This window comes from Pseudophryne corroboree, chromosome 8 (genome assembly GCF_028390025.1).
Source record: "Pseudophryne corroboree isolate aPseCor3 chromosome 8, aPseCor3.hap2, whole genome shotgun sequence".
Lineage (NCBI taxonomy): Eukaryota > Metazoa > Chordata > Amphibia > Anura > Myobatrachidae > Pseudophryne > Pseudophryne corroboree.
Window position 1 is genome coordinate 41,407,332 of NC_086451.1, and position 21,134 is coordinate 41,428,465.

A 21,134-nucleotide genomic window follows, 5' to 3' on the forward strand; every position below is an offset into this window, starting at 1 on the left:
AGGGCCCTCTTCCCTCATGTGCTTATCCTTTCTTACTTTAATAATCTTCAACTGCACCAAATCCAGCAGTCTTCAGCCACCTGATACTTATTCCAGTGTCATCTGCTGATGTAACTATGTTTATTTACCCTGTACTTGTCCTATACTGTCATCAACTGTAAGTTGCTGTTTTCCTGTTTGATTATTTGTTTATGTACTCTGTAATTGGGCGCTGCGGAACCCTTCTGGCGCCATATAAATAAAGGATAATAATAATAATAATAAAATGAACCTGGGGGCTACCAGACGTGTGTCTAAAAGAACAGACCAGCCTGTCTAGCTGCTGTCCGTGCTCCACACAGCGGTTACTCTGGCTATTAGCTGGTGCTCATAATAATGTGACTCCACCGTGTATATGTCAATATACCTGGCTACAAATCTGAGAGATTCAGGACTAGGAGTCAATTCAATTCATATTTGCCTACTTTCCCGGAATGGCCGGGAGGCTCCCGAAAATCAGGTGACCCTCCCGGCCCCCCTGCATAGCAGACAAGTCTCACGATTTTTCAGCTCCCACCTGCCCGGCCGCCCCCTTTGACAGTAAAGTGGGTGGTCCGGACAGTGGTGTGACGCTGTAACCCCGCCCTCGTACCGCCTCCACCCCACCTCTGCCACACCCCATCCCCGCCTCCTCTCCGCCCCCTCCTCTCGTCATTGTCCTGCCCAGCCCCTATACTGAGCCGACCTGGCAGCTCTCTCCCGGAGAGAGCTGCCACAAAGTAGGTAGGCATGATTCAATTAGATGTGATGATAATTTGGCATTGTGTAGTGGGGCGGGGCATGATGATGTGATCACATAGTCACGCCTCCTGTTCCGCCCCCTATTCAGCATCACATCCCCCCCATGCCGCTTCCCCTCCCCTGCTGTGCTGGCCTGGCGGCTCCCTTCCTGGCAGTCACAATATCTTCTCTACAGTCAGTTAATTTATACGCTAAACAAACTCAGGCAGGAAGTTCTGGTTATTTAAATAAATGCTTAATTTAAACTGACTGCGGTGAGTTCAGTCAGTGCAGATCTGCAGACACGTCCAAGACCACTCTATGACAATGTGTTATGTCTCACAGACAAAGCAACGTTCAAAGCTATCATAAGAGGTCAATGCTCTTTATTACTGGAGATTTCTTTTTCTCATCATGCAAACTGTACCATTATCCACTTTTTACAGATTATTACAACAGCTCCCAGTCAGTAAACTCTGGATATGTATAATTGCTGCCATTAATCCCCTCATGTATTCACCTGACAGGATTTCATTGATATTTTTTAATGGAAATGAGAACCTATCCTGTATGTATAATAAATAATGTATATGTAATAAAAGGCTGTTGCTGTTCCTCACCATACCTCAATGGAGGGAATTTACGTGTTTGCGCATCGGTGGCCGGCCACTAGATGGCGCTCAACAGAGCAATTCAAGTGTCGCTCTGTTCGGTTGCGCACAGCAAGAAATTCCTGTTATGTTGTTCCGTCATATTGACTATTATTATTATTACCAATTTATATTGACACTACTTTCCCCTGAAGAGCAGAGTATACATTACATACATGTGTAAAGGACATTGGGGGTCATTCCGACCCGATCGCACGCTGCACTTCGTCGCAGCCGTACGATCGGGTCAGAACTGCGCATGCGCGGCGGCTGCATTGCGCAGGTGTATCATTGCCAGGCAGCGACGCCGGTGGCGGTCGCAGCGGCTACAGCAAGAAGATTGACAGGAGGAAGGCGGAACCGTGTGGCAACTCACCGTTTTCGGGGAGTGGTGATTCCAATGTAGGCGTGTCCAGGCGTTTGGAGGGCGGATGTCTGACGTCAATTCCGGGACCTGCATCGCTGGATCGATCGCACAGGGTAAGTAACTCTTACCCTGGTCTTCTTTTACACAAAACTTTTTTAGCGTAGCAGGGCTGCACAAGCGTTCGCAGCCCTGCTATGCAGATATACACTCCCCCATAGGCGGCGTCTAGGTGATTGCACGGGCAGCAAAAAGTTGCTACGTGCGATCAACTCGGAATGACCACCATTGTTAGCAGTTACTAGATGACTTGTGTACACTGGTGTATTACTGTAGCACAGGCAATGCTCCCTACCTCCACCATTATCGCCAGTGGCGGATCTTGCCACGGGCAAGCAAGACTTTTGCCCAGGGCACCGCCTTCCGGAGGGCGCCGGCGCCATCCGAAGGGCGCCGCACCATGGCAAGATCCGCCACTGTGCCCCCCGCAGTGCCCCGCTGTGTCCCCCCGCTTTGAAGGGAACCAGACGCGTAGCGTCTAGTTTCCCTTCATGGAGAGGACCTTTGTTGTGCGGTGCGCGATTACGTCATCGCGCACCGCACAGCATAGTGGCACAGACACTAGGGGTCATAATTGACCTCTAGTGTCTATGCTGTTCTATGGGAGAGACGTAATAACGTCTCTCCCATAGATCGACGAGAGGAGAAGAGCGGCGCCGGCGGAGGAGGTCTGCAGCGGTCTGGGTCAGGAGCGGGGATAGTAAGTATACTTTTTTTTATTTAATTTTTTCTTTCAGCGGCGCTACAGGGGGCACAAATGGGGGCGTAACTGACCACGCCCCCATTTGAAGCCACGCCCCCTATACTTTGCCGGGGCGCCACAAGGCCAAGAACCGGCCCTGATTATCGCCTATCTAATTTGTGCCCTGAAACCTGCCAGGCTCTCAAATCACTACGATACCAAGACACCAAGCCCAGATGCTAAGTATACAGGCTGAAGTTCACCTATAAAGATGTAGAGACCAGAGGTATATATCAGCTTCTACCTGTCATTTATCTAGTACATTTATCTCATTGATTGCATTTTATCTCTCTCAGAGGTTTGATACATTTCCCCCCAGGTCTGTTCTTCTCTACAGTACGTCCTCCATAAATATGCCCTCCCCTTCTCTTTATCTCAGTTACATAAACTTGTCCCACAAAACACACTCTCACTTTAAGATGTGTTTGATAAAACGGGAGCCCTCCCGCACCAGATTGTGCACAACAAAGAATGCACCTGCCAATTTACTTCATTGGGCAGAATAAACTTTGTCACCCCCTACACTACTACACTACACCCCTGCAAAATCCATGCACCTATCCTGTAAAAACGAGTCAGCCTACAGGACCACAAGACAGACCTCTTCTGTGCATTATGGAATACAGTATTAATATTTAATACTATAGATGGTCTATAATATAAGCTGTATAAAACATTTAAATAATATAAATAAGTGGTCAGAAAAAGGTTAAACATACTATAATAAATAAATAAATATACAAACATTATAAAACCAGTGCTGCACTTTCTAAGCACACGTTCTCCCACCTCATGGTAAGGCTCCTGTCTCTTCTTCCTGGTAGCTACTCTTTGGTCCAGTGCACTGACTGAGCACTCAGAGCCACACACACAGAAGAAGCTGCTACCACCGGGCATTAAACGGCATGATGTGGCGGTAGCTCTAGTAATCGTATTATCAGCGCCGTAACTAGGTATGTGCTAGCGGTGCGTTGCACACAGCGCATGTGCACTGGGGGCGCACCCGCTAGCACACACAGGAAGCGGGCAAGCAGGGTATTAGTATTTACCCTGTAGGCGCCGCCGTCCCCCATCGCTGTCAGACAAATTTGGAAACAGCGCTGTGCTCCCTCCCAGCGTTTCAAGCCGGGGATGCGCATGGCATTCTGGGAGCGGCAGCGGGACAACGGAGAAGAGGAGCAGCCAGCAGCTCACTACAGCAGCACATCTCGGCGTTGGGAGTGGCTACAAACGCTGCGGCGCTGCATCCCCCCCTTCCTGACTGCGCCCCTGAGAGAACTGCTGTGCGACCTTGCACTCGGCAGTATCGCAACACATGGCCTACCAGAGGAAGAGTCCAGCGCAGGAGCGGAGGCAGCATGGGGTGAGTCACAGAGCGGGGTGGAGGTGGGGGTGTTACAGCTGGAAGTTGGGAACACACATTTTGCTCAGCGCCTTCACAGTCCACGCTGATGTCACTCACTGTTCATTACACCCACTCTCTGCTCCCCTCACTACTCTCACCCTCACTGATCCCTACACCCACTCTCTCTGCAGAGCCGGATTAAGGGGGGTGCTCGGGGGGTAAGTAACCCTGGGCCCCCCTCAGTGACGGGGCCCCCCGTCACAGATCGGATCTCTATTACCGATCCGATCTGCGGCGCTGCGGCTCCCCGCTAATATCAGCGACAGCCAGCCAGAGTTCAGCAGGGCAGCAGAGCCGAGCGACGGCTCTGCTGTCCAATGATATATGAAAATGCAGCCTGCGGCTCCGTGACTGGTTGGAGCGCAGGCTGCAGGAAAGGGGGAGGCGGGATCCCGGCCATGCTCATCTTTGGCGGCGCGTGGAGATGTTTGTATCCAGAGGAGGAGAGAGGAACCTGCAAGCTCTCTCTCTTCCCCCGTGTTCCTTGTCACAGCCTGTCTTTGCCTCCAGCACAGCAGTGCTAAAGTAAGGCGGGATGCATTCACTTTTTTTAATGTTACTGTAGAAAGTTGAAGTTAATGGGTCGTGTGTGTGTGTGTGTATATAGTATACAGGGATATACATACAGTATATATATATATATATATATATATATATATATATACTGTATGTATATCTACACACACACACATATTAGTATATATATATATATATATATATAGTATCTGTATATATGTATATACAGACCTAGGGTGGCACTCGCAGCTCAATAAATCACGCTATACCAATTTGTAATATATTAACGTTTCAATGCATTACATTTTCTTCAGTATATTCTGAAGAAAATGTAATGCATTGAAGTGTTGATATATTACAAATTGGTATAGCATGATTTATTGAGCTGTGAGTGCCGTACTAGGCCGGTATATATTTTAGACTTTTTTTAAGGAGTGTATGGACACTGGCCTATAGCACTGCATTTGGGAGTGTCGATCATGCTGGAAACAAATACATATATATATATATATATATATATTTATATTGTATGCATAGACCGGCACTCATTCCAATGTAGGCAGCATACCCTGGTGCGCTCTGGTAGAAATCCGTACAGCTCCCAGTAAGAAACAGCAGCACTCAAGGTTTTTGTGCAATCACAAACGTGTATTGAAAGTACACATAAAACCAACGTTTCGGGGCCTACAAGCCCCTTTGTCAAGCACCTTGACAAAGGGGCTTGTAGGCCCCGAAACGTTGGTTTTATGTGTACTTTGAATACACGTTTGTGATTGCACAAAAACCTCGAGTGCTGCTGTTTCTTACTGGGAGCTATATATATATATATATATATATATATATATATATATAAATGTATAATGATTGTCATTTTAGAGCTTAGGGCCCCCCTGTTTAAGTACCCCAGGCCCCCCGAAGCCTTAATCAAGCTCTGTCTCTCTGTTACCCTCACTCACCCACCAACATTGCTCCCTACTCTCACCCTCACTGATCCCTACACCCTCTCTGTCACCCTCACTCACCCACCAACATTGCTCCCTACTCTGCGCTCTACGCTGTCTGCCGTAATGTGTAAAAAGGGGACGCTGTCTGCCGTAATGTGTAAAAAGGGGGACGCTGTCTGCCGTAATGTGTAAAAAGGGGACGCTGTCTGCCGTAATGTGTAAAAAGGGGGACGCTGTCTGCCGTAATGTGTAAAAAGGAGGACGCTGTCTGCCGTAATGTGTAAAAAGGGGGACGCTGTCTGCCGTAATGTGTAAAAAGGGGACGCTGTCTGTCATAATGTGTAAAAAGGGGGACGCTGTCTGCCGTAATGTGTAAAAAGGGGACGCTGTCTGCCGCAATGTGTAAAAAGGGGGACGCTGTCTGCCGTAATGTGTAAAAAGGAGGACGCTGTCTGCCGTAATGTGTAAAAAGGGGGACGCTGTCTGCCGTAATGTGTAAAAAGGGGACGCTGTCTGTCATAATGTGTAAAAAGGGGGACGCTGTCTGCCGTAATGTGTAAAAAGGGGACGCTGTCTGCCGCAATGTGTAAAAAGGGGGACGCTGTCTGCCGTAATGTGTAAAAGGGGGACGTTGTCTGCCGTAATGTGTAAAAGGGGCTCTACCTGGTGTAGTGGCGCTACTGTGCAGCGTAATTTGAATAATGGAGACTACTGTGCACCGTAGTATGAATTGGTATTATTTTGTGGCCACGCCCCTTCACCACGAAGCCACGCCCCTATATATTTTTCACGCGCCTACGGCACACACTGCCCCTATCTTGCATGGGGGGGCGCCAATGCCATTCCTTGCACACAGCGCAAAAATGCCTAGTTACGGCACTGCATATTATATACCATTGTTATTGTCATAATTTGATCCACTTGCCAAGAGGAGGAGAGTTTCCGGGCAACTGCCCCCCCCCCCCCCCCCCCCCTGCGTTTGCCTATGTTATTGGTGAAGACAAACTGTCCGCCTCCGCATGCACGGTGCGCACAACTGCCAACTCAGGAGCAGGCCCAATAATTCCATTATATTAATAGAAAATATTTCCAGCACAACCAATATCAATTACACCAGATTATACGAGATTTTGATTGAAGCTTGATCTATGACTACCATGTGTTTTTACAATTCAATTAAAATCAATGAAATTGCATGACCAAATTGTAATGTGTGTATTCAAAGATGGCATAATACGATAATCTTTCTGCAAGTACATCTCAGCAACTACGAGTTTCTATTATTGCGAGAGCGCAAATATCCCTAACTCCTTATCAGAGGCGTAGCTAGGGTTTTCGGAGCCCAGGGCAAGATGGAAAATGCCCCCCCAAAAAAACCACCAAAAGAAGCATGTGCGCGCGCCGAAGGCGTGCGCGCTAAAAAATGGGTGTGATCACACACCAGAAGGGGTGTGGCCACTGAAAATGGCCCACAGTGCCAGTTACATTGCCCCACAGTGCCAGATACAATGCCCCACAGTGCCAGATACATGCCCCACAGTGCTAGATACATGCCACACAGTGCCAGATACATTGCCCCACAGTGCCAGATACATGCCCCACAGTGCCAGTTACATTGCTCCACAGTGCCAGATACATGCCCCACAGTGCCAGATACATGCCCCACAGTGCCAGATACATGCCCCACAGTGCCAGATACATTGCCCCACAGTGCCAGATACATGCCCCACAGTGCCAGTTACATTGCCCCACAGTGCCAGTTACATTGCCCCACAGTGCCAGATACATGCCCCACTGTGCCAGATACATGCCCCACTGTGCCAGTTACATGCCCCACTGTGCCAGATACATGCCCCACTGTGCCAGATACATACCCCACTGTGCCAGATACATGCCCCACAGTGCCACATACATGCCCCACAGTGCCAGATACATTGCCCCACAGTGCCAGTTACATGCCCCACAGTGCCAGATACATTGCCCCACAGTGCCAGATACATGCCCAACAGTGCCAGTTACATTGCCCCACAGTGCCAGATACATGCCCCACAGTGCCAGATACATGCCCCACTGTGCCAGATACATGCCCCACTGTGCCAGTTACATGCCCCACTGTGCCAGATACATGCCCCACTGTGCCAGATACATACCCCACTGTGCCAGTTACATGCCCCACTGTGCCAGTTACATGCCCCACTGTGCTCCCCCCCCCTGCCCCCCGGTCACTCACTGCTTGTGGCTCGCCTCTGATATGTGAGGGAAAGAGAGCGCAGCGCAGCGCCTCTCCTTCCCCTCACCGATCCAGGTCTCCGGCGGCTGTGTGGCACCGGTTCGCTAGCCAATCAGAGCTCGCGGACCGGCGGCCAATCAGGAGCCGGTCCGCAAGCTCTGATTGGCTAACGCCGCCGGAGACCGGACACAGCAGCGCTGCTGGCAGCGCTGCTAGTTCTGGCAGCGGCGGTGAGAGGAGGGAGAGACGCTGCGCTCTCCTCCCCTCACATTTCGGCATGACGGGGGCGAGTGGGGCATGATGCCCTGGCCGCCGGCGGCGCCCCCTCTCCTGGGCCTACCAAGGCGCCCAGGGCACGTGCCCCACTCGCCCTACCCTAGTTACGCCTCTGCTCCTTATAGGTTGCATGTGTCACACAAAGCCATCAAGCGCACGGTATCAGAAACATCTTAGGCGGTGATTGGGAGGTGTGCGAAAACAGTGGCAAGGAGATGATCCATCTCCTGGGCGCGGTATGGAAGCATTGCGGGTGTGACGGAGAAAGTGGTTGCATAGACAGAGGCTCAGCCACTCACGTGAGAGGCTATAACTGCTATAGGTGCACGTTTCAATGATGCGAATACTGGAACGTTTAAAGACGCGCCAATCAGTATTTCAGCTCCTACGGGCGCTGACAGTGGGCGTCTCGGTCCTTGCACATTGGGCACACAGATGTACACCAGGGAAGAGCTTTGAAGCGGCATTTGCAAGAAGTCGCTGACGGTTGACCGCCAACCGATGCCGCTGAGGCCGCATCCACCCTCTGTCCCATAATTTTCCAAGTACTTTAATATTGCTTTGTTTCTTAATTCTGTTGCACAGCACTCATACACCGGAATGTACCAGACTTTTCAAAACTGGTGGTCTATGTACTAAGCCTTGAAGAGAGATAAAGTGGACGGAGATATAGGGGGTCTAGTTGATCAGCTCCTAACTGTCATTGTTCAAACAAAGCCTGTAACTTGACAGTTGGGAACTGATTGGCTGGTACTTTCCCAGGCTTAGTACATAGACCCTCTAATCTTTTATCTACATGTTATAATATATATATATATATATATATATATATATTATATACACAGTTATTTTTTTGTATATACCCATCGCTATGGTCCGCTAAAATCATTTCTCACAGGCAGGTCACAGAGAGTATCGTCTGAAGTATACTCATCACCCCCAGTGCCATTGCCATGTGGTGTCCCACAAGGTTCTATACTATCCCCCATGCTTTTTGCAGTATACATGCTCCTGCTGGGTGAAATAATCAGGCGCCATGGTCTGGTCTACCACTGCTATGCAGATGATACACAACTGTACTTGTCCTTTGCTCCGGGCACTGATAACCCAATAGCAGCCCTAAATGGCTGTCTAGCTGAGCTACAGGAGTGGATGAGCGCCAGTTGGCTGCGACTGAACCCGGATAAAACAGAGGTCCTTATGATACGACCGCAACATCAAAGGACAAGACTGCAGCATAGCCAACCAACTGGACTTACACTCGGGGATTCAGAATTACAGACCAGTGATCGTGTGCGGAATCTTGGCGTTGTCCTGGATGGTGGCTTGACACTTAAACATCAGATATCAGCCACAATCAAATCCTCATTCTTTCACCTGAGGAACATAGCCAGAATCAAGCACTGAATTCCCTCAGATGATCTGCCAAAAGTCATACATGCATTTGTATCATCTCGATTAGACTACTGTAAGGGCTAAAACACACTACTTGGCTTTTGCCTGCCGGCATTGTAGTTAACAGTGTGAGGGGTAGGGTCCCTTCACACTGCACGGCCCCGGCCCGGCTGCCGGGTTGCAGCCGGGTCTCACCACTGGAAGGTCCGGCGGCCGGGCGGCCGCCGGGCCGTCTTTGGAGCCAGTAAACCGTGTGTGTGAAGGGGAGCTTTCACACACAACGTTTTTTTCTGAAGCCGTGTCTGATGCTGCGCATGCGCACAGCATCACACACGGCTCAAAGCCGTCCTGTGTGACAGACACTGCCGGTTTCTCCCGGATGGCAAAAAGCCGGACAAAGTTTGTCCGGCTTTTTGCCACCTGGGAAAAACCGGAGTGTGTGTTACAGCCCTAATGCCCTCTACCTTGGTCTCCCAGCAAAAGAATTGCAACGCTTACAGCTGGTGCAAAACACAGCTGCCAGGCTGTTAACCAACCAGCCCCGTTCTAGCCACATAACACCCATCCTCAGTCTACTCCCTTCACTGGCTGCCTGTAAGATGGCGAATCATCTTCAAGATTGGCTTCCTGAGTTTCAAAGCATTACATGACCAGGGCCCAAGGTACCTGGAGCAGCTTCTGACCCCATACTGCCCCACTCGATTACTGCGATCTGTAGATGAAGGACTTTTAGCAGTACCTAGAATCTCCCGTAATTCATCCGGGGGTCGAGCTTTTAGTCATGCGGCTCCGACTCTATGGAACTCACTTCCCCGCACAGTGCGAGAGGCCCCAACTATAGAATCCTTCAAAAGTAGACTCAAGACTTTCCTGTTTACTCAAGCATTTCCATAATGTCCCTTTAAGTATCTTCATGCTTCTGTATTTTATGAAAATGTACTTCATTATTTTCTGTACTATATTATGCTATGTATCTGTTAAGCGCCTTGAGTCCTATTGGAGAAAGAGCGCTATATAAATAAAATTATTATTATTATTATTATAACTGTAGGAATAATTTGGGACAAACACCAGAAAGACGCTATTACCTTACATAACAGAAGTCCGTCCTGCAATTACTGTAATACAAACTAATCTCTCATCAAAGATAAACATATTAATAGTAAAATAAACTGCACGTCACTGCAGACTCTTGGGGACAGGGTTGACTGTATTGCGTTAGTTATGCAAGAGTATCCTTGTCAAACAGAAGACGGCTTGTATGTATAGCATGTATTTATTACTTAAATAACAAGGCTATGTCTAGAAACCACTTAGGAGAAGGTGGGTTGTCTGTACGTAGTGGAAGGCAGGATATATTACTACGTGAGTATTGTACGACAGTAAATCTATAGGCGATGCATTAGCTTGTGGGGTAACAACAACTCATGTTGTTGTTTTTTTTCCAGACCTGCTTGATAAATAGGTGACATCAATTAATAAAATATTTAGCAAATAATCTAAGATCAATGATGACTGCACCCACTACATGCTAATTACAGATATTGTTTATACAATTCTAGTGAGCCTAGGGGGAGGAGTTACTAAAACTTCTAAAGCAATCAGATTCTAGCTGTCATTTCTCTGTTGCATTCTAGACAATGATAGACAGAACCTTATTGGTTGCTATAGGCAACACCTCCACTTGCCTGTTTTAGAAGCTTTAGTAAATCTACCCGTAGGAGTCTCGCAGTCCGGTTACAGGGGTTTGGGGTGTGCAGGCTGTAATTGGTCCCATTAACAAAATGTTTGCTTTCCTGTTTACAAAACCTATTACCCCTGAGTCTGCCAAGTAAATCCAGGTGTCAAAATAGGAGAAAATGTGCGCACAGTCGCCGGTCATCTGGGATATTTATTAAAGTATTTCATATGTATTTTATGCTGATTTATTACTGTCCGTCAGTCTTTAGGTATGCACAATACAAGCACTGCTCAGTCTTGCTGTAACTCAGTGATAGGAACAGCCAGATGGGATTAGCCAGCTCAGTTTGGCACCTAATGCTGGGGTCTTCTGCAATGTTCTGCCCACCAGAACGTAAAACAAAATTACCTCCATCAACAATAAACCAAAGTTGCCTACCTTGCTGCACCATCCTCTGGGAGGCTGCAGCGTGGTAGGCTAATGGGGGCGTGTCCGGCGACTATGTGGGCGGTCCAGGGGCGTGGCTGACAGGGAAAGCGAGCGGTCCGGGGGCGTGGCACCATAGTCGCGTCATCGTAGCCCCGCCACCGCTAGACAGTGCAGAGAAAACAGGCACTGTACAGCGGGGGTAGAGCTACGATGACGCAAATCCCGTTATCGTATCTCCCTCGGACCGCCCACTTGTTCTCTGCTGTGGGCGGCCAAGGGGGAGTGCGGCGGCTGCCAGCAAAAGCGGGACACTTGCCCACCTTTCCGGGGGGCTGGGACGGCCATCCGATTTTCGGGAGCCTCCTGGCCTTTCCGGGAGGGTAGACAAGTATGCATTAAACTGGTAGTTCCTCTTTCACTATGGGAATATATTTGCACATATTCAGCCTGAGCACCACACTACATGCAACATATCATCCAAGTACCTAGTCACTGGCATCCTCAGGACCTTCACAGGAGGGTTTCCTGTTGCCCGGAAACCCACTCCTTTCTGCAAATGGCTCAAATTATGACAACAATAGTAATGGTATATAATATGATTACTAGAGCTGCCGCCACATCATGCAGCTTAAGAGACAAAGCGGAGCTGCTGCACATGCCCAGTGGTAGCAGCTTCTTCTAGCAAGTTTGCTGTGTGTTTGGATCTGAGCCCTCAACCAGTGCACTGGACCAGAGAGCAGCTGCAAGGAAGAAAAGACAGAAACCTTATACCTTAAGGTGGGCCGCAGTCACCCCGCAGGCGCCCGCCACCCACCCGCACCCCACATTCCCGGTTGCAGCAGGCACCACTGTCAGACGCTAGAGGTCATAATTGACCTCTAGTGTCTGTGCGGCGCTGCTATGGGAGAGTCGTCATGACGTCTCTCCCATAGAGAGGAGTGGGCGGCTAGAGGACAGAGGGCAGGGCAGCAGCGGTCGGGAAGCAGGAGTGGGGCTGGTAAGTATTGTGGGTTTTTTTGTGTGTGTTTGTAAGCGGCACTACAGGGGGTACAGCTACAGTGGGCACAACTACGGGGGGCACAACTACAGGGGGCAAATCTACTGGGGGCACACCTACAAAGGGCACAACTACTGGGGGCACAGTTACAGTGGGCACAACTATAGGGGGCACAGTTACAGCAGGCACAACTACAGGGGACACAGTTACAGTGGGCACAACTATAGGGGGCACAGTTACAGTGGGCACAACTATAGGGGGCACAGTTACAGTGGGCACAACTACAGGGGACACAGTTACAGTGGGCACAACTATAGGGGGCACAGCTACTGGTGGCAAATCTACTGGGGGCACAGCTACAGGGGGCAAATCTACTGGGGGCACAGCTACAGGGGGCACAACTACTAGGGGCAAATCTACTGGGGGCACAGTTACAGTGGGCACAACTATAGGGGGCACAGTTACAGTGGGCACAACTATAGGGGGCACAGCTACTGGTGGCAAATCTACTGGGGGCACAGCTACAGGGGGCAAATCTACTGGGGGCACAGCTACAGGGGGCACAACTACTAGGGGCAAATCTACTGGGGGCACAGTTACAGCAGGCACAACTACAGGGGACACAGTTACAGTGGGCACAACTATAGGGGGCACAGTTACAAGGGGCACAACTATTGGGGGCACAGCTACTGGTCGCAAATCTACTGGGGGCACAGCTACAGGGGGCAAATCTACTGGGGGCACAGCTACAGGGGGCACAACTACAGGGGCCATAACTGTGGCCACGCCCCTTCCCTATGAAGCCATGCCTCTATTTTTGGGCACGCTCAAACTCTGTTTTACCTGTCGGGGGGGGGGGGGGGGGAGCCAAAGGAAACTTTCGCCCTGGGTGCCACAAGGTCTGGAAGCAGCCCTGGGTAGTCACTATAAGAACACCACCTCGATGGCTGGATAACTAACAAGCTTCTCTAATTAAGCTCTATGGCTGCTGCCAGCATGCAGTGAATTGGGTTTTCATTTTATTCCCCAGCTGCTACCCAAGTAGCGCACCCCCCAAGTCCTGGCGCCCTACTGTGAAGCCTTATCAGCCTAATGGTTGATCATCCGGATGTTCTCGAGGTTGCTGCGCAAGAGAAGGAAGGAGCAGTGCCTGGCACTTATAGTTGGCTGCAGATGGTTTCCACATGCAATTCAGTGGTATTTAAACTAGAGAATCCACTCTGGATTTCGGGGATCCGAGTCGAAACGATTCCAATTTTTTGATCTTCCCGTAGTGTTGGCTCTTGGATTTTAAATCCGAATTCATATTTTGGATTGTATTTTTCATGTGCCATCACGATGGGCAACACTGACTGGAAATTAATGTTACTGACGTTATTAATACTATAGGGATAAAAATAGGTCCAAATTACCTGCTTTTAGCTGATTTTCCAAAAATCCAAAATCAAATCTGAATCCGAACAAAAACACTTGAGTGTGGTTTTTCCAAAACCGAAAAACAAAAACGAAACACTGAGGGTGGTTTTGGCCACACCAAAATATGAGGGTCCGCACACTTCTCTAATGTAAACCTAGAATCCCACTGTAAGAGCCAGAGGGCCTAATTCGGAGTTGATCGCAGCAGCTAATTTGTTAGCAGTTGGGCAAAACCATGCGCAATGCAGGGGGACAGATATAACATGTGCAGAGAGAGTTAGATTTGGGTGGGGTGTGTTCAAACAAATCTAAATTGCAGTATAAAAATAAAGCATCCAGTATTTACCCTGCACAGAAACAAAATAATCCACCGAAATCTTATTCTCTCTGCACATGTTATATCTGCACCCCCTGCGGTGCACATGGGGGGTAATTCCAAGTTGATCGCAGCAGGAATTTTTTTAGCAGTTGGGCAAAACCATGTGCACTGCAGGGGGGGGGGGGGGGGGCAGATATAACATGTGCAGAAAGAGTTAGATTTGGGGGTGAGTTAAATCTGCAATCTAAATTGCAGTGTAAAAATAAAGCAGCCAGTATTTACCCTGCACAGAAACAAAATAACCCACCCAAATCTAACTCTCTCTGCACATGTTATATCTGCCTCCCCTGCAGTGCACATGGTTTTGCCCAACTGCTAAAAAATTTCCTGCTGCGATCAACTTGGAATTACCCCCATGGTTTTGCCCAATTGCTAACAAAATTGCTGCTGCGATCAACTCAGAATTACCCCCAATGTTTCTTGCATACTATGGAGCTAATGCAGAAATGGATGTAAATCGTTAAGTAAATCGCTGAAAAGAAATGTGCACACAAATTTTTATTTTTATTTCGCCCCTTTGCAGAGTGGTAGAATGTAGACAGTTGCCTGCGTCTGTGTGTGCAGCCTGGTAGAATGTAGACAGTCGCTTGCATCTGTGTGTGTGCATCCTGGTAGAATGTAGACAGTCGCCTGCATCTGTGTGTGTGCAGCCTGGTAGAATGTAGACAGTCGCCTGTGTCTGTGTGCACAGCCTGGTAGAATGTAGACAGTCACCTGCGTCTGTGTGTACAGCCTGGTAGATTGTAGATAGTTGCCTGCATCTGTGTGTGTGCATCCTGGTAGAATGTAGACAGTCGCCTGCATCTGTGTGTGCAGCCTGGTAGAATGTAGACAGTCGCCTGCATCTGTGTGTGCAGCCTGGTAGAATGTAGACAGTTGCCTGCATCTGTGTGTGCAGCCTGGTAGAATGTAGACAGTCGCCTGTGTCTGTGTGTGCAGCCTGGTAGAATGTAGACAGTTGCCTGTGTCTGTATGTGCAGCCTGGTAGAATGTAGACAGTTGCCTGCATCTGTGTGTGCAGCCTGGTAGCATGTAGACAGTTGCCTGCGTCTGTGTGTGCAGCCTGGTAGAATGTAGACAGTCGCCTGTGTCTGTGTGTGCAGCCTGGTAGAATGTAGACAGTTGCCTGTGTCTGTATGTGCAGCCTGGTAGACTGTAAACAGTCGCCTGCATCTGTGTGTGCAGCCTGTTAGAATGTAGACTAGACAGTCGCCTGTGTCTGTGTGTGCAGCCTGGTAGAATGTAGACAGTCACCTGTGTCTGTGTGTGCAGCCTGGTAGAATGTAGACAGTCACCTGTGTCTGTGTGTGCAGCCTGGTAGAATGTAGACAGTTGCCTGCATCTGTGTGTGCAGCCTGGTAGACTGTAAACAGTCGCCTGTGTCTCTGTGTGCAGCCTTGTAGAATGTAGACAGTCACCTGTGTGTGCAGCCTTGTAGAATGTAGACAGTCACCTGTGTCTGTGTGTGCAGCCTGGTAGAATGTAGACAGTCGCCTGCGTCTGTGTGTGCAGCCTGGACACTGGTCAATACATACACCTGCCCTATATCAGGTACTGTACTCTGCAACTCGGCTGCAAACTTTATGTGATCTAGAAAGTAAAACGTAATGTGGCCCTTGCTCAACGGAAGGGCCCAAACCACATCAGGATTAAAGTGGCAACTTTAACTCTTTCATTTCCAGAGTACATACCTTAATGGGAACAAGTTGTACTGATGCCTCCACTCTTAATCATTCTCCTTGTAAAAGTAGAACAGCCCAAAACATGTAGCGCTAGTGACGTCTGACGCTTATCACTGAATCATTAGTTAAGCATTATTATCAAATAACTATATAATAAAAAATACAACAGCAGAACTTTATGGCATTACAGAACCTCATCAGGTCAAACAAACAAAAATTAATTTTGTATTAGGAAATAATTTCCTCTTATTATTAAAGACAACAATGATTCCTGGGATTGTATGTAGAATTTCAAGTGTTTTCTATAAACTCCCTGCATCAAGATCTGGAACAGTATAACATGAACAGACCCACGTACAGATGGAGTACACTCTGTTGTAGTGCCGAAATGCTAAACTGGAGATTCCGGGTGATGTAGAGTCAGATCTTTGGCTTATTTTAGCTGTGGGTAAAGTTGGACATTAAAGTTATTTTTCTAAAACATTTTTTACTATGGTGCGGAATTGACTATCATTGTATTGTATATATAGAGTATGGCGTATTGCAATACGCCATACTCCATATATACAATACAATGATAGTTAGCTGGTTACTCTTTTATGCGGTCATAACAAAATCACTCTTTAAATAGATCCTTATGCAACAATAACACAGACAAGATTTCTACATGCTAGTAATTAACTATGGGGGTCATTCCGAGTTGATCGCTCGCTAGCTACTTTTAGCAGCCGTGCAAACGCATAGTCGCCGCCCACGGGGGAGTGTATTTTTGCTTTGCAAGTGTGCGAACGGATTTGCAGTCGAGCTCTGCAAAAACATTTTGTGCAGTTTCTGAGTACTTGCGTGGGTTTCCTCCGGGTACTCCGGTTTCCTCCCACAATCCAAAAATGTACTGGTAGGTTAATTGGCTCCTAACAAAATTAACCCTTGTGTGAATGTGTGTGTGTGTGTACATGTGGTAGGGAATATAGATTGTAAGCTCCAGTGGGGCAGGGACTGATGTGAATGGACAATTATTCTCTGTAAAGCGCTGCGGAATATGTGTGCGCTATATAAATAACTGGTAATAAATAAATAATAGGTCTGGACTTACTCAGCCGCTGCGATCACTTCACCCTGTTCGTGTCCGGAATTGACGTCAGACACCCGCCCTGCAAACCCTTGGACACGCCTGCGTTTCGCCAAGCACTCCCAGAAAACGGTCAGTTGACACCCAGAAATGCCTTCTTCCTGTCAATCTCCTTGCGAACGGCCATGCGAATGGAATCGTCGTAGAAACCATCGCTGGGTAATGAACCGCTGTGTACTCGTACGGCGTGCCATGCGCAGATTAGCCTCCTTCTGCCATGATCGCTGCACTGCAAAAATCCGTAGCGAGCGATCAACTCGGAATGACCCCTTAAAGCGTTAATTATTATAACGGCAGCTTACTTAAAGGGCACCAAAATATGTCACAAAATATATATAAAAAGACAAAACAACTGAATAGAAAACAACAACAAATAGAAAAATAAATAAATAAATTACACTTAAAAAAAAGTAAACAAATTCTTGATTATAATGGTTATGAAAGAGTCAGCACCCATTGCACAAGTGTAGATAATACTAGGAATATGTGAAAATGTCGGACGAATACGCTCACATAGAGAATGCCATAATAATATAATAAAACTGGCGATGAAAAAAAATCCAGTTATATAGTATTTGCATGTAAAACCCTCCATCCATTTATACAAGTGTATGTATCAAACACTGTCCTTTCCTAAAAGAACTATAGGCAGCCCGCAGTAGGATTTCTGTTTAGAGTCCAATTTTAGATATTGGGGTTTTTTGTCGTTAAAGTTTTTTTTTTATTAAACAAACGACAAACACAAAACTATTCCAGCAATAGCCCAGAAATACTATAGAATATATTTTTTTACTTTACTATCCTGTAGCACTGTACATAATACGATAAATAATTGATGTATAAAAGACATAGAGGTCAATCCAATTAGCTGCAACGCGCCGTTGCAATGGTGTTTAAATGTCGCCAACGTTACCCGTTCTCGCACCCTTCGCAGGCTCCAATCAGCCCCAGTTCGCACAAAATTGCTCGAACCTCTATAGGGTGGCGAGCAGTTTTGGTCACGTCGTAAAGTGCGGTCCCCTGCCGCCATGATATCGCAGCTAATTGGATTGACCCCATAGAGTAGAGATTACAGGGGAAGAGGTCCCAGCCAGCCTAGGAGTGCATTGTAATTGTTGTGGATGTAAAAGATAATTATCCTATGACAGCACATAATGAAGGGGTATACAGCAACCTCTCACAGCTGTAAAACTCTGGTTTAAAAAGCAGATTCCCTCAGTGTGGTATATATAGTACAAGCTGTAACAGCATGGGGGGGGAAGAAACTCTGCAAGCAAGATACAATTAAGGAAAATGAGTGTATGTTATTCTGTTATGTAATAACAGTGGATCGGTTGCAATGGGGCACAAGTTGGATCATTGGAAATTGGTACCCCCTTTTTATTCTGTAAAACACATGGTAACGTCAAAGGTTGCTGAAACCTACATGACTTGGGAAGACAATTCTACATTCTCAGCTGTAAAGACTCTCTCCATTGATCTCTGCTTTTAAAATGCTTCACAGTGCAATAATGTCACCAATCCTGTTTATACTAGGTCTGACCCCAGGCGGAGAAGACCAAGGCTGCTTTTACCCCCTTCTGATAAACATTTGAATGGAAATCACAGGCATGGCTAGAGCTCCAAAGTTTTCCAGCATGATAAATGCATGATCCACAATAGCACATAGAAGTCCCAAAGTTGGGAAGTGCAAAGGATTTAAGTTTGTCAGCGGTCATCAGAACATGATATCTCCTTACCTTGTGATGCAAATTGGTATGATAGAGGTCCCCCTATCCTGGCATCTGTCAGCTGGTTGTATAAATAAATCCAAAGCTACAAGAGTGTCCTGATGTCCTGCACTTGCAGAGTGACACTCTCAGGTTTTCCAGATCCACAGCAGATACAGAATAAAGGGCAGGTTTAGACTTTGGGAGCTTGGATGCAGCAGGCAGGCTGCACTGGTGTAGTTGTGTCTTTGACAGGAGCTCGTAGCTGTTACTTGTGTATTGTGAACTGAATGAGGGTGGAGGGGGGAGGAAGGTTGGGTGGATCAGAGAGGGGCTGGCACATGCATCTCAAAATCTCAGCACTTGCTATTTTTTTTTTCTTTTCTTTGCATCTCCCTTGAACAGCAACAATGGCAAAAAAAAAAGAAAAAGTGTTATTGTTATTAAACTAAACAGATCATTGGTCTGACCCGTCAAGATTAACAGCTTGTATTGCAATCTGCTCCGAGCTGGACAAAAGCCAGTGCTCGGGTATCCAACAAGCCACATACCATGTGCTACTGTACAGAAGTTTATTGGCTGTTTCCTTATAGAGATGAGCGGGTTCGGTTTCTCTGAATCCGAACCCGCCAGAACTTCATGTTTTTTTTCACGGGTCCGAGCGACTCGGATCTTCCCGCCTTGCTCGGTTAACCCGAGCGCGCCCGAACGTCATCATGACGCTGTCGGATTCTCGCGAGGCTCGGATTCTATCGCGAGACTCGGATTCTATATAAGGAGCCGCGCGTCGCCGCCATTTTCACACGTGCATTGAGATTGATAGGGAGAGGACGTGGCTGGCGTCCTCTCCGTTTAGAATAGATTAGAGAGACACTTGATTTACTAATTTTGGGGAGCATTAGGAGTACTCAGTACAGTGCAGAGTTTTGCTGATAGTGACCAGTGACCACCAGTTTTATTTATAATCCGTTCTCTGCCTGAAAAAAGCGATACACAGCACACAGTGACTCAGTCACATACCATATCTGTGTGCACTGCTCAGGCTCAGGCCAGTGTGCTGCATCATCTATTATCTATATATAATATTGAATATATCTGTCTGACTGCTCAGCTCACACAGCTTATAATTGTGGGGGAGACTGGGGAGCACTACTGCAGTGCCAGTTATAGGTTATAGCAGGAGCCAGGAGTACATAATATATTATATAGTGAGTGACCACCAGACACACAGTGCAGTTTATTTAATATATCCGTTCTCTGCCTGAAAAAAGCGATACACACAGTGACTCAGTCAGTCACATACCATATCTGTGTGCACTGCTCAGGCTCAGGCCAGTGTGCTGCATCATCTATATATATTATATATCTGTCTGACTGCTCAGCTCACACAGCTTATAATTGTGGGAGATCTGGGGAGCACTACTGCAGTGCCAGTTATAGGTTATAGCAGGAGCCAGGAGTACATAATATTATATTAAAATTAAACAGTGCACACTTTTGCTGCAGGAGTGCCACTGCCAGTGTGACTAGTGACCAGTGACCTGACCACCAGTATATATAATATTAGTAGTATACTATCTCTTTATCAACCAGTCTATATTAGCAGCAGACACAGTACAGTGCGGTAGTTCACGGCTGTGGCTACCTCTGTGTCGGCACTCGGCAGCCTGTCCATAATTGTATATACCACCTAACCGTGGTTTTTTTTTTCTTTCTTTATACATACATACTAGTTACGAGTATACTATCTCTTTATCAACCAGTCTATATATTAGCAGCAGACACAGTACAGTGCGGTAGTTCACGGCTGTGGCTACCTCTGTGTCGGCACTCGGCAGCCCGTCCATAATTGTATATACCACCTAACCGTGGTTTTTTTTTCTTTCTTTATACATACATACTAGTTACGAGTATACTATCTCTTTATCAACCAGTCTATATATTAGCAGCAGACACAGTACAGTGCGGTAGTTCACGGCTGTGGCTACCTCTGTGTCGGCACTCGGCAGCCCGTCCATAATTGTATATACCACCTAACCGTGGTTTTTTTTTCTTTCTTTATACATACATACTAGTTACGAGTATACTATCTCTTTATCAACCAGTCTATATATTAGCAGCAGACACAGTACAGTGCGGTAGTTCACGGCTGTGGCTACCTCTGTGTCGGCACTCGGCAGCCCGTCCATAATTGTATATACCACCTAACCGTGGTTTTTTTTTCTTTCTTTATACATACATACTAGTTACGAGTATACTATCTCTTTATCAACCAGTCTATATATTAGCAGCAGACACAGTACAGTGCGGTAGTTCACGGCTGTGGCTACCTCTGTGTCGGCACTCGGCAGCCCGTCCATAATTGTATATA

General features: G+C 47.4%; 1 protein-coding gene across 2 annotated transcripts in view; it reads right to left on the reverse strand.

Annotated features, from left to right (window-relative positions):
- AVPR2 (arginine vasopressin receptor 2) overlaps positions 1-19,059 on the reverse strand; it is a 154,300-nt gene extending 135,241 nt beyond the window's left edge. For both annotated transcript variants that reach the window (XM_063936287.1, XM_063936288.1), the window contains exon 1: positions 18,794-19,059. The gene's annotated coding sequence lies outside the window, so the exon portion shown is untranslated. The remainder of the gene's footprint in view (positions 1-18,793) is intronic.
- Positions 19,060-21,134: the final 2,075 nt, after the last annotated feature.